Here is a 14,869-nt window from a genome sequence, read left to right as displayed (position 1 = left end):
TACTGTTTTCACAAAACTCTGCTTCATAAGGCACACTTTTCAAGAATATATGAATAAGCTTTTTGTTCCATTCCTGTTTCATGTTTAATACTTCTTTCAGTGTAGAGTATATCACATATTAATAATTGAGTGTTTTTTTTAATTTTAATGCTTCCACTAGAATAGGTATAAGAAATGATCTTGGCTTTCTCTAAACAACATATACGACATATGTTGGGCCGAGAACACTAATGTAATTTTAAGAACTGAGGATCTGATTAGTGTACAGATTTGTATCTATTACAATGACTACTAAGCATATATTATTATAGTTAAAGTCTGTCAATTAAAAAGATTTTTAAGGGGTGCCTGGGTGGCTCAGTCAGTTAAGCATCCGACTTCAGTTCAAGTCACTATCTCACAGCTCATGAGTTTGAGCCCCGTGTTGGGCTCTGTGCTGATAGCTCAGAGCCTGGAGCCTGCTTCGGATTCTGTGACTCCCTCTCTGTCTGCACCTCCGCTGCTCATCCTCTGTCTCTCTCTGTTCTCAAAAATAAATAAACATTAAAAAAAATAAAAGATTTTTAAGCCTAATTGAGTAGTTTGAAATTTGACATCCGAGAAATTAAAATGAGTTCCTAGTTTAGTAAGCATTATGATGTATTAAACATTCAAATATGGCTGACATGGCCTATGCCTAGAGTGTTTAGAGATTAAAACTATTCTAGGGCTACGAGTTTTCAACTATGACAATCTGTAGTTATTTGTGAAGATTCTGCAAGGGATGTATTTTTACTTGTCTCTTATTTATAATACAAAATCTTACTGTACTTTTTTATTTGTTTAATCCATTTTTTAAGTGTATATATATGCATATATATATATAGCACCACTGTTGAGCACCTATGTAGTTTGAGCATTTAGCCATAAATATGGAACAACATTGTTGCCCTTAGAGCTTATATTCTTATGTATAAGCATATGCCAGCTTTCTAAATAATTAAGGTACTTTCATAGATTAATGAATGTTACAGAAAAAAATGAGAGGTGATGGGATAGAGAGTAACTGGGGAGTGGATGGGCAAAAAAGGGGTTATTTGTAGGGCAATCAAAGCAAGCCACTTTGAGAAGGTATGATATATGAACTAAAATCTGAATGATGAAAAGGAGCCAGCTATGTGAGAATCCAAGAACCTACCAGGTAGAGGAAGAAGCTAATGTCCTGAAGTGTAAACCAGCTGGTAGTAGTCAAGAGAAGGAACGCTGTGACATAATGAAAAGGGGGCGAATTAAACTCAATGAGGTAAAAGAGGTAGGCAGGGACGGCATCAGGTACAATTTTTATGTTCATGGTAAGAAGTTTGAATTTTATTTTTATCTTAATTATAATGGGAAGTCATTATAGGGTTTTAAGTAGGAAAGTGATTTTATCTGATTTACTGATCAAAAAAGCTTGGGAATTACTTGGCTTTTATGGTTAAAGGTCACTTGAAAGAAGCTCAAAGGAAGTGGTTAGTTTGTTGCCTTTTTTATTCACTCCTAAGTGAATAAAACTTTCCTAAAGTTTTCTACAAGTGATTAGATTTTGAACAGCCATTTAAAAAAAGATCCTGATTGGGGTGCCTGGGTAGCTCAGTCAGTTGGGCATCCGATGCTTGATCTTGGCTCAGGTCATGATCTCTTGGGTCCATGGGGTCAAGCCTCGGTACACTGACAGCATGAAGCCTGCTTGGGATTCTCTTTCTCCCTCTCTGTCTCTGCCTCCCCCCACCCCCATCTCTCTCTCTCTCTCTCATTAGATAGATAAACATTTAAAAAACAAAAGATCCTGGTTTTTGTCTGTACATTTTAGATTTTACATATGGTATAACAATTCAGTGATGCTTGATTCTTGTATTCTTTATCTTCTGAATTTGAGAGCTTTTTGTTAAAGATCATATTGGGACCTGAAATAATAGATTCATCTCATTCCTCTAATTCACCACTCTCCCTGGTCTTCCCACACTCGCCCCACTCCACCCCCAAAAGGGAAGGGTAAAGTGGAGAACCGTCATCACTGTGAAGGAAAATAAATGAACTGAGCTGCTGTCCACCAAGTAGGTGCTGACAAAGCCCCAAAAACATTTAAGTTTCTGTTCCTTGCTTCAGCTGGTGGCATGGGCAGGTGGAGATGGTTGTCTGTCTTCATTTTAATTTTGACTTCTTTCTGTCATTCCTTTCTCCCTCTTTCTGTCTGCTTTTTTGAGATTTGTCTCTCTCTCTCTCCAGTGTTTGTATAACTATTTCCCTCTGTCTTTGTAACTCTGTGTTCATCTTTTGCTGACTATGAAGCTGACAGTCATCTTTTTCTGGCTGCTTGGTTTCCCCTTCACCCCTGTCAGTTTCCCCTTTCAGCAGCCTTTATAAAACTATAAAGGACTTCATCAATTCCTTTCCTTTTCCTACCCCTTTGTCTCTTTTACTCTTGTTCTTCCTCCCTTTCTCTTCATTTTTCCACATTTCTGTTACTTTTGTCCTTTTTATTCTTTCTTTATTTCTTCTCCCTTCTCTCAAAATCCTGGGAAAGCCATGTCAGACCTAGAGAGGAGAGACAGAGATGGCCCCTACCCTCTAATAGCTTTTCTTCCCTCATTGCCTTATTTCCCCCCTTGAGAATATATAGGACTTTTGAAGACATTTACTGATTGGAAAAAGAAACGCCATGATTTGTACATTATATTACTTGAAATTTTCACCCTAGTGAGAGACTTTGGGATACTAGAAAGAGTATGGACTGATTTTATAGCTACAACATTAGGTTTTTTAAATCCCTTCTTTAAGCTGTAAGACTTTGAGCAAGTTATTTAACTTCCTTGTCCTTATAAAATGGAAATGACTTTTCAGATTTGTTTTGCAAGTTAGTTTGAGAATACATTAAATAAGAGGAGATATAATATTTTACTTACTTCATCATTCAATAAAAGCTCTTTTCCTCCCCCCCCCCTTTTTTTCCTATGTGGAGTTGTCTGAAGAGAGAAGCAAACTGGAATGATGTTTGTTATCCTTAACTGAATCTGAAGTAATTGAGAAAACTACTATTATGAGTCACATTTCTATTCAGACACTGAGTGCTAGGGGATTTTGGAGCAAAATACTGACCTCAGTTACAATGGTCTTATGTTAATATATTAGAGGTGTTCGTTTGTGTATGTATGTGTGTGTGTAGTTAATGATTTTTGTTATGTAACTTATCTATTTCTAACAGCCTTTTGCATTTTACTAAATCACCTTTGATATTACTATCTCGTTAGTTTCTGACAATCGTTTGACAGTCTATACAATTATCGTTTCAATGAGAAATTTCTTTAGTCACTTATAACCTATTTTTTTTTTAAGTTTATTTATTTTGAGAGAGAGAGAGTGCATACAGGAGGGGCAGAGAGAGAGGATGAGAGAGAGAGAATCCCAAGCAGGCTTCGCAAGGTTAGCACCAGCAAGGAGCCTGATGTGGGCCTTCTTGTGGATCTTGAACTCACAAACTGGGAGATCATAACCTGAGCGAAATGGGCTTGATCACGTGATGCTAAGATCATGACCTGAGCTGAAATCAAGAATCTGATGCGCAACTGTGGAACCACCCAGGCATCCCTATAACCAGTTTTTAATGAGAACTTTAAACTGTATTACTCCAAATAAGTTTCTGAAGGCCTTAATTCATTATACGTTCTATTCAGTTATTAAACTATATGTAATTTTAAAACTTTACTGATTTTAACTGTAAAATATGCACATTATAGAAACATTAACTTGGAAGTATAAAAGTACAAAGAAAATTAAAATCATCTTTAATTTGAGTCTTGGTGATATTACTTCATTTTTCTATGAATATTTAAACAAACCAACCATATTTATATAGAACACATCATGCTTCATAATTTGATGTACTATTTTTTTTCATTAATGCATACTGTATTTGCATTATATTTTGAATATCTTTAAAAGTATTCAAAAGCACTACGGTGCCTGGGTGGCTCAGTCACTTGAGTATCCAACACTTGATTTCAACTCAAGTCATGATCCCGGTATCATGGGATCAAGCCCCCCATTGGATTCTGCACTTAGCGTAGAGCCTGCTTAAGATTCATTCTCCCTCTCCCTCTCCCTCTCCCTCTCCCTCTCCCTCTCCTAGTGCCCCTCTTCCCTACTTATGCTCCTTCTGTCTCTGTCAATCAATATTATTCAAAAGCATAATTGTAAATGGATGTATAGTTTCCCATTGTATGGCTATACCATAATCATACCTATTGTTATACTTCGCATTATTTAAAATTTTTCACAATTACATGCAATGCTAGAATGAACAACTTTATACCTAAGTCTAATTTTGATAGCATCTTTATTTTAGGATTGATTCTATGAGTTGAATTACTAGATCAAAGGGGTTAATATTAATATTTCAAATATTTTTTGATACCTAAAGATAATACAGGATACTTCTAGAGGTTACTAATTAACTCTATATAATTTTAGAGGTGTGGCTCTTCATAGCCTTTTTTTTTTTTTAGCATACATGGTCCAGTTCTGTGGATGCCTTTCAGAGTCTGACACATGGGTATAACAAATTCTAAGAAGTGGAATACATACAAGAAGTAGAAAACAGTAAAAACACCTTTAATATTTTAATGTATTTAAAATATTTAAATGCATTGAAAGTACTTCAAAGCTTAGTACATCCTGAGGGTCAACATTATGAAGTTAGCTATCATTGTACTATCAATTCATGATATTCAGGTTGATGAGACTTCTATCATAAATATATGTAAAATGCATAGCAATTAGTACTATTACTACTGTTATTTTATAATGCATTATAACAGTTTGTTATATAAAGACTGTATCTGAGGAAGTTATGAAGCATTCTCCGTATCTTACATGTCAGTCTGTATTCTTTCTTATTCTTGTTATAATGCCTTTCCAGAACAATGTAAGCTAATCCTTTAAAAAATGTCTACAGTACTTACTTTGTCATTTATTTGGTGAACTATGTTAATATTGATTTTTTATTTAATTTATTGTAGTCAGAAACACACTCTGAATTCGGTTTTGAAATTTCTTAAGACTTTTTTTTTTTTTTTTAATAGCTCAGAATGTCATCTGTCTTAATGTTCCCATGTATACTTGGAAAGAATGTGCATTTTCTAGTTTCGGGGTTTGGTGTTCCATAAATTTCAATTAAGTTTTATGTTGGTATATAGAGTTCAGATTTTCTTCATCCTGCCTAATAATTTTGTTTACATCTTTTGTCCATTACTGAGAGTAGTGTTAACATCTCAAACTTTAATTTGTCTGTTTCTTATGTTAGTAGTTCACTTTTTTGCTTCACTTATTTTGAAGCTCTACTGTTAGATGCATAAACGTTGAATGTATAAACACTGAAGAGTGTTATGTGTGCTTAACAAATTGATGTTTTTATCGGTATGTAAGGTCCCCCTTTTCCTGGTGCTAATCCTTATTCTGAAGTCTATGTGGGTGACATTAAACAGCTGCTCCTTTCTTCTTAGTTTTGCATGGTGCATCATGTTTCACTCTTTTACTTTTAACCTGTTTGTGAGCTCATGTTTTAAGTTTGTCCCTTGCACATACATATATTTGGCTCTTGCTTTTATTTTACCTAGTTTAACAGTCTCTGCCTTTTAATTCCCATTTGACTTTTTTCCCCTTCCTTCTTTCCTCCCTCCCTCTTTCTTTATTTCCTTTCTTTCTTTCTTTCAACTTCACCCATTTCTTTCACTCTAGCCCCCCATCTCCGACAGTCACCAATCTGTTCTCTGTATCTATGGGCTTGGTGTTTTCTGTTTTTTGTGTGTGTGTTTTGCCTTTTTTTTTTTTTTTTTTTTTTTTTTTTAGATTCCACACATAAGAGAGATCATGCAGTATTTGTCTTTCTCTGACTTATTTCACTTAGCACAATTCATGTGAGGTCCATCCATTTTGTTGTTAATGGAAAGATCTCATTCTTTGAATAATATTCCATTAAATATATATACATGTTAATATATATATATATGCACACACACCTATATGTGTATATACAAACCATACATACATACCACAAATTCTTTACTCATTCATCCATTGGTGGACACTTAGGGTGTTTTTATATCTTGGCTATTATAAATAATGGCTACAATGAACATGGGGGTGCATATATCTTTTCAAATTAGTGTTTTTGTTTTCTTCAGATACATACCCAGAAGTAGAATTGCCGATAGTTTTATTTTTAAATAAATAGTAGTTTTATTTTTAACTTTTTGAGGACCTTCCATGCTGTTTTCTACAGTGACTGCACTGTAGTTTACATTTCCACGAACCGTAACACAGGTGTTCCCTTTTCTCCACACCCCTACCACACTTGTTATTTCTGGTCTTTTTGATAGTAGCCATTTTAACAGGTGTGAGGTGATAGATCATTGTCATTTGATTTGCATTTAAAATCCCTGATCACTGATGATGTTGAACATCTTTTCATGTACCTTTTGGTCATCTGTATGTCTTCTTTGGAAAAATGTCTATTCAGTTCTTCTGCCAATTTTTTAGCCAGATTTCTGTTTGTTTTTTTGTTTTTGCTATTGAGTTGTATACATTCTTTAAATTTTTTGGATATTAGCCTCTTATCAGATATATGATTTCCAAATGTATTCTCTCATTCAGTAGGTTGCCTTTTTCATTTTGTTGATGGTTTTCTTTGCTGTGTAGAAAGTTTATAATTTGATATAGTCCTGTTATTTACTTTTACTTTTAAATCTGAAGAGTCATTGCCAAGACTGATATCAGGGAGCTTACTGTCTGTATTTTCTTCTAGAAGTTTTATGGTCTCAGGTCTTATGTTCATATCTTTAATCCATTTTGAGATAATTTTGTGTATGGCATAAGATCATAGTCAGTTTCATTCTTTTTCATGCGGTTGTCTAGTTTTCCCAACACCTTTTATTCAAGAAATTGTCCTTTCTCCATTGTGTATTTTTGACTCTGTTGAAAATTAATTGACCATGTATGCTTGGGTTTATTTCTGGACTCTATTCTGTGACATTGGTCTATATGTGAATTTTTATGCCAGTGCTGTTGCTGTTTTGATTACTGTAGCTTTGTAATATAGTTTAAAGTCAGAGTGCATGATTCCTTTAACTTTGTTCTTTTTCAAGAATGGTTGGCTATTTGGAGTCTTTTTTAGGACTGTTTGTTCTATTTGAGAAAACTGCCATTGGAATGTTGATAGGAATTGCATTGAATCCATAAATTACTTTGAATGGTGTAGACATTTTAACAATATTCTTCCAGTCCATGAGCATGGAATGTCTTTCCATTTATTTCTGTCTTCATTTTCTTTTATCAATGTCCCATAGTTTTCATTATACACGTTTACATCCTTGGTTAAATATATTCCTAGATAATTTTCTTTTTAATGCTATTTTAAATGAGATTGTATTCTTAATTTCTCTTTCTGATAGTTTATTTTTAGTGTGTAGAAATGCAGCAGGTTTGGGGTGCCTGGTCGCTCAATCAGTTAAATGTCTGACTTCAGCTCAGGTCAGGGTCTCATGGGTTGTGGGTTCGAGCCCCTAATTGAACTCTGTGCTGACAGCTTGGAGCCTGAAGCCTACTTTGGATTCTGTGTCTCCGTTTCTTTCTCTGACCTTCCCCTGCTTGTGCTCTGTCTCTCAAAAAAAAAAAAAAAAAAAGTAAAAACATTTTTTTAATTTATAAAAAAAGAAAAGAAATGCAGCAGGTTTTTGTGTGTTGGTTTTGTATCCTGCACCTTTGTTAAATTCATTTTTAGTTCTAATATATATTGCTTTAAACATTTATTTTTGAGAGAGAGAGAGATCACGAATGGGGGAGGGGCAGAGAGAGAGAGAGAGAGAGAGAGAGAGAGAGAGAGAGATCGTGAGTGGGGGAGGTGCAGAGAGAGAAGGAGACACAGAATCTGAAGCAGTCTCCAGGCTCTGAGCAAGCTGTCAGCACAGAGCCCCATGTGGGGTTCGAATTCACAAAGCATAAGATCATGGCTTGAGCCAAAGTCCGACACTAAACCAACTGAGCCACCCAGACACCCCTAGTTCTAATATTTTTTGATGGGATCTTTTGGGTTTTCTGTACATATAATACCACGTCATCTAAAGAGTGACCATGTTATTTCTTCCTTTTCAATTTGGATGCCTTTTATAGCTTTTTCTTGCCTAATTGCTCTGGCTAGGACTTCCCATATTAATGTTGAGCAGAAGTGGCAAGAGTGGGCATCTTTGTCTTGTGTCTGATCTTAAAGGAAAAGCTTTCAGCTTTCCACCATTGAGTATGTTGACTGTGGGCTTGTCACATGCTTTTATTATGTTGAGGCACATTCCCTCTAAACCCACTTTGTTGAGTTTTTATCATAAATAGATGTTAAATTTTGTCAGATGCTTTTTTTGCATGTATTGAGTTGATCTTATAATTTTTATCTTAAATTTTGTTAATTTAATATATCTCTGTTAATGTGTAATTTCTACCTTTTAATTCCCATTTGATTTCCCTCCCTTCCTTTTGCCTTCTCCTTTCTCTTCCTTTTTTCTTCTCCTCTCCTTTACTACCTTTGTCATCATGATTTTAGACTGAATACGTTTTTAGAAACCCATTTTATCTCTCCTATTGATGTTTTATCTCTACCTCTTTTTTTAGTGAGTCTTTTAGGGATTATAGTATGCATTCTTAAGTTTTTATATTCTGCTATGAACTAGTAATATATCACTTTACATATAACCTTGAAACAGTGCTTCCATCTGTTACACTAGTCCTTTGTGTTAATGTTGACATACATTTTACTTGCCAATATAAGCCTCATAGTAAATTATTAATATTGCTTTAAACAATCAGTCATCTTTAAAGAAATTAAGAAACAAGGAGAAAAATCTTTTATATTTACCCACTGATTTACCATTTTTGGTGTTCTTCATTCCTCCATATAGATAACAGATTTCCATCTGGTATCTCTTTCATCCTGAAGAACTTCATTTTAACATATCTTATAGTGCACATCTATTGGGACAAAATGTCTTAGTGTTTGTGTATATGGAAATGCCTTCATTTTGCCTCTGCTTTTGAAAGACTTTGCTTTAGCTCAGGCTGCCATAACACCATAGACTGAGTGGTGTCTATAACAAATTTATTTTCTCATAGTTTGCGAGGCTAGAAATATAAGATTCAAATGCCAGCATGTTGGTTTCCTGTTAGGATGATCTCCCAGGCTTGTAGATGGCTGCCTTCTCACCTTGTCTTCACATGGCGAACAGAGAGAACGAGAGCAAATGTGAGTGTGCAGGCAGGCATGAGTAAACAAGTGCTCAGGTGTCTCTTCTTATATAGGCACTAATCCCTTTATAAGAACCCCACATCTTGATTCATCTAACTCTAATTACTTCTCAAAGGCCCATCATGTTTCCAAATGACATCCTATTTGGGGTTAAGCCTTCGATACACGGGTTTGTGGGGCAGAGGGACACTGAATGTTACAGACATTCTGCTCATAACAACCTTTTCACTGGTTATAGAATTCTAGGTTGAAGGTTTTTAACACTTTAAAGATGTCATTCCATTTTTTTAAAAATTGTGGTAAATACACATAACACAAAATTCACCAACTTAGCCATTTTTAAGTGTACACTTCAGTGGCCTTAAGCTTATTTACAATGTTGTGCAGCCATCACTAGTGTCCATTTCTAGAACTTTTTCATGGTCTCAAACAGAAACTCTGAATCCATTAAACATTAACTCCCCATTACCCACTTCCCCAAATATCTGGTAACCTTTATTAGGCCTTCTGTTTCTATGAATTTGCCTATTATTCGTTCTTCTTATGAGTAGATTCATGCAATATTTGTCCCTTTGTTACTGGCTTAATTTTTACATAATTCTTATAATGTGTCAGGATTTTACTTCTTTTTAAGATTATCTAAGTTGCATTGTGTATATATATGCTACATTTTGTTTATTCATTCATCTCTTGGTGGACAATTTGGGTTCTTTCCACCTTTTGGCTGTTGTGAATAATGCTGCTGTGAACATGGATGCACAAATATTTGTTCCAGTCCCTGCTTTCAGTTGTTTTGGGTATATGCCTGGAAGTGGGATGGTTGGATTATATGATAATTCTATGTTTAACTTTTGAAGAACTGCCATACTGTTTTCCACAGTGCCTGTACCATTTTCACATTCCCACCAGCAGTGCATAAGTGTTTCAATTTCTTCACATCCTCATCAACACTTACTTTCTGTGTTTTATATAATAGCCATCCTGATGGGTGTGAAGTGGTCTCTCATTGAGGGTGTCATTTGCATTTTCTTAATGACTAGCAATACGGAGCATCTTTTCATGTGCTCGTTGTCCATTTGAATATCTTGAATATTCAAGTATTGTTCACATTTTTTATTTGGATTGTTTTTTGGTTTTTTTTTAATAAATATATTCTGAATATTAATCCTTTATCAGATATATGTCCTGTGCACAAATGTTTTTATTTTGATGAAATCCAGTTTATTTTGCTTTTGTTGCACATGCTTTCATTGTCATATCCAGGAAGTTCTCCTTAAATTCAGTGTCATGGAATTTCCCCCCAGTGTTGTGTTTTCTTTCTTTCTTTTTGTTTTTTAAATTTTTTAACGTTTGTTTATTTTTGAGAGTTCGCTTGCAGTGGGGGGAGAGGAGGGGGAGACAGAGAGAGGGAGTCACAAAATCCGAAGCAGGCTCCAGCTCTGATGTGTCAGCACAGAGCCCGGCGCGGGTCTCTTAACTCACAAACCACGAGATCATGACCTGAGCCCAAGTCAGTTGCTCAACGGACTGTACCACCCAGGTGCCCCAACCCCCCTCCCCACTCCCCAGTGTTTTCTTAGGAGTATTATAGTTTTAGCTCTTACATTTAGGTCTTTGGTCCATTTTGAGTTAACTTTTGTATTAGCTATAAGGTAAGATTCCAATTTCATTCATAGGCATTTGGATATGCAGTTTCCTTGGCTTTGGATATGCTTTCTTCATTGAATGGTTTTGGTACTTTTATTTTCCCCCCATCTAACCTTCCCAACAATTGTGTTGTAAATGCCTTTCTCATGTTTCCTATAGAGGTGTTGCCAGCCAAGATAAGGGAGAATTAAGGGTTGCACATACAGACAAGAAGTAGGTTTGAGACATTTAATTTTAGTCTCAATAAAGAAAGAAGGATTACTCTGCCACAGAGAGGTTCCAGTTCCAAGAATTTTGACCTGATGGAGTAATGTAGGTTGTGTATATATAAAGTGGACAGGGCCCAGGGAATGGATGGAGACAATTATGACAGAAGTGACTGGTCAGAAAACAGGTGTTTTCACATTTTGTTAGCTACAGTATAGACCCTAGAGCTGCCTCATTTCCTCTCCTTCCCTGCTCCCCACACCTGGTTAGTCCTTCCTAGAAGCCCTTGCCTTGGCCACTTGGGCCCACTACAACTCCTGCTGCACCTGAGCCAGGGTCTTCCCCTGTAGCGCGGTCTGCTGTTGAGGATCCCAGAGCTGGGATTTGTATTGCTTAATTTCAGCTCTGATATAGTCCAGCCTCTTTCCCACTGTGTGGCCCAAGCTTCTCCCATCTCCTTTTGACCAGCACAGGACCCAGAAATTTAAAGACCATGTTGGACTGAACCAGCAGGGCCAATTCCTCCTTAATGATAATATTTTTATTAGTTGCACCTCAGGCTTCTGCTGCCCAGACATGGATTTAACTCAGGTCCTTCTGTAGCTGCTGCTATCTCCACTTCTCCCTGTAGCTTCTTCTGGATTAGTTTAGCCATGGCAGGGATGAAGGCCTGCATGGAGTTGGAGAGGGGCTCTGGGTCTCATACTCTGGAAGGTACCTGAACTCGCCTTTCTGCCTGACATTCTCCCTTCACTATTAATTGAAGTATACCAGTCTTGGCCTCTTGTTGAAAATCAGTTGACTATATATGCAAGAGTTTATTTTGGGGCTGTCTGTTCTATTTCATTGGCCTGTATCTGTCCTTATACCAGTACCACACTATTTGAAATGCTACAGCTTTACATAAGTTTTGAAATCAAGATATTTGAGTCCTCTTTGTTCTTCTTTTTCAAGATTTGTTTTGAGGCCAAAATTCCATATGAATTTTGTGATGAATTTTTGTTTCTGCAGAAAACATAACTGAGATTTTGATAGAGTTTGCATTAAATCTGTAGGTTGATTGGGTAATGTTGTCATCTGAACAATATTAAGACATGCCAGTCCATGAACACGAAATGTCTTTCCATTTATTTTTGTGTTCTCTAATTTCTTTAAACAGTGTTTTGTAGTTTTCAGTGTACATGTCTTTCACCTTCTTGGTTAAGTTTATTCCCAGGTATTTTATTCTTTTTAATACTACTGTAATTGGAATTGTTTTCTTAATTTTCTTTTCATATTCTTTATTGCTAGCATTGAGAAACAAAACTGGGGAGCGCATGGGTGTGTCAGTTGGTTAAACATCCGACTTCTGTTCAAGTCTTGATCTTGTGGTTAGTGAGTTTTGAGTCCCACATTGGCCTCTCTTCTGTAGCACAGAGCTTGCTTCAGATCCTCTGACCACCCCCCCACCACCACCTCCCCTTCCTTGCTTGTGCTTTCTCTTAAAAATAACTAAACATTTAAAAAAAAAAAAAAAGTTAAAAAAAACACACAACTGGGTTTCTGTGTGTGTGTGTGTGTGTTTATCTTGGTACTTTGCTAAACTTGTTCATTAGCTCTAACAGGTTTTGTGAGTGTGTATGGAGTGCTATATATCTATGAACAGAGATAATTTTACTTTATTTAGAATTTGGATGCCTTTTATTTATCTTGGGTAATTGCTCCTTTTCAGAACTCTGCCTCAAAAAGGTTTGTTACCTCAGCAACCCTAAGCTCCTAAATCCTACTTTCTCTGCTCTGATACTAACTACTGTGTTGTGCTTAGGCTTCACCATGGTCTGCAGTGTGCTTCCAGGCATAAAGCTGAGATAGTTAAGGACTACATCATGAATTCTCCTTCCAGGGATTACACTGTGATTCTGCCTACCATCCAGTTGTCCAGTATCTGAAAATAGTGCTTAAAGTAACTTTCCCAGTTTTATATGTCAAGGGCAGTAGTCTGGTAACACTTAATTCCATCATGGATGGCAGTGAAAGTCTATTTACATACTACATTGTGATGATTCTTTTACAATAATGGCTTTGTTAATGAATCTGTACTTTTTTTTAAACTACCTTTAACAGTTTGTTCAGGTACTGATTCTCTCAATTCTTTCTGTAGAACATAGAACATGTTTAATGACACCCCAACACACTACATACTATGGCTGAATTTAGGTTTCATTTTAGTATACAGCCAGACTTCAGCTCACAGTAATTGAGTCATGCTTACCAAGACCCAGTTGTGTTTGTTTCCATAAGTTTCTATGCTAGTTTTCCTTGAAATTGTGATTATATAATTTAATTGAATACTATGATCTGATTGCTATATAGGGGACAAGGAGTTCTTTCTGTGACAGTTCTGTTGAATACTTTGAAAAGGCAATATAATGGAGGGGCACCTGTGTGGCTGGCTCAGTTGGTTAAACATCTGGCTCTTGATTTCTTGATTTTGGCTCAGGTCATGATTTCACGGTTCATGAGTTTGAGCCGTACATCGGGCTCTGTGCTGAATGCACGGAGTCTGCTTGGGATTCTCTATCTCCCTCTCTGTCTGCCCCTGCCCACTTGTTCACACACTCTCTCTCTCTCAAAAAATAAATAAACATTTAAAAAAAAGAAAAGACGATAATGGTGAATTTCTTTTAAAAAAAGTTTTTTTTAAACGTTTATTCATTTTTGGGAGACAGAGACACGGCGTAAGCAGGGGTGGGGCAGAGAGAGAGGGAGACACAGAATCTGAAGCAGGCTCCAGACTCTGAGCTGTCAGCACAGAGCCTGATGTGGGGCTCAAACTCATGAACTGTGAGATCATGACCTGAGCAGAAGTCCGATGCTTAACGACTGAGCCACCCAGGCACCCTGATGATGGTGAATTTTTAATGAATTCTGTCAAATTAGGTGGAGGTGAAACAATTACAAAAGATTATAATGTAAAAAGGAAATCATAAAATTCTAGACAGATTTTGGACTCTGATTGTTTCACAAATATCTTTGCATTCTAACTTCACAAAAAAAACCCCAAACTAATAAATTATTTTCCTGGTAACTTGTCAAAGAAACGACACTTAGAATTCTAATCATTGGACCCATACTCAAAGAAAAAATACTGGCCCTATTATCAGATTATTAGAAGAGTGTACATGTATGCTTTTTAAGTTAAAATACAGTGTATAAGGTGTGAATGTATATGTGTGCACATGCATGCACATCTGTGTGTATATTTACTTATTTAGGTGGTCCCCTGTCATCACTAGAACTTTCAGCTAACTGACTGTCAATTCCTGAGTCAGAAAGGAGACTTCTGTTGGGTAATTTCACTTTTATTCTAAATTAACAAGGAATTGTCTTACACATCTTAATGTGCCTCCTCACAGTCTGGTTTGATCTTCACATCTTTGCCTCTTGAATATTGCTTTGTTAAACAGAAGCATTTAGGGGCTCCTGGGTGGCTCAGTTGGTTAAGTGTCCGACTGCAGCTCAGGTCGTGATCTCATGGCTAGTGAGTTGGAGTCCCTCATCGAGCTTGCCACTGCTGTCAACGCAGAGCCTGCTTCAGATCTTCTGTCACTCGCCCCAACCCTGCCCCTTCTCCGTTTGCATTCTCTCTCTCAAAAATAAATAAATCTTTAAAAAATCTTAAAAAAAAACGATTTACCTTTGGATCTGTTATTTTTTATTACTTCCAGCCTC

General features: G+C 36.4%; 1 protein-coding gene and 1 pseudogene across 2 annotated transcripts in view; one reads left to right on the top strand and one right to left on the bottom strand.

Annotated features, from left to right (window-relative positions):
• NDUFS4 (NADH:ubiquinone oxidoreductase subunit S4) overlaps window positions 1–14,869 on the top strand; it is a 112,450-nt gene that overhangs the window by 53,216 nt on the left and 44,365 nt on the right. The window lies entirely within an intron of this gene.
• On the bottom strand, window positions 11,425–11,950 carry LOC122227296 (annotated as a pseudogene).

Source organism: Panthera leo, chromosome A1, assembly GCF_018350215.1.
Source record: "Panthera leo isolate Ple1 chromosome A1, P.leo_Ple1_pat1.1, whole genome shotgun sequence".
Taxonomy (NCBI): domain Eukaryota; kingdom Metazoa; phylum Chordata; class Mammalia; order Carnivora; family Felidae; genus Panthera; species Panthera leo.
The sequence above is the reverse complement of the archived record's forward strand: the minus strand, read 5'-3'. Positions and strand labels throughout refer to the sequence as shown.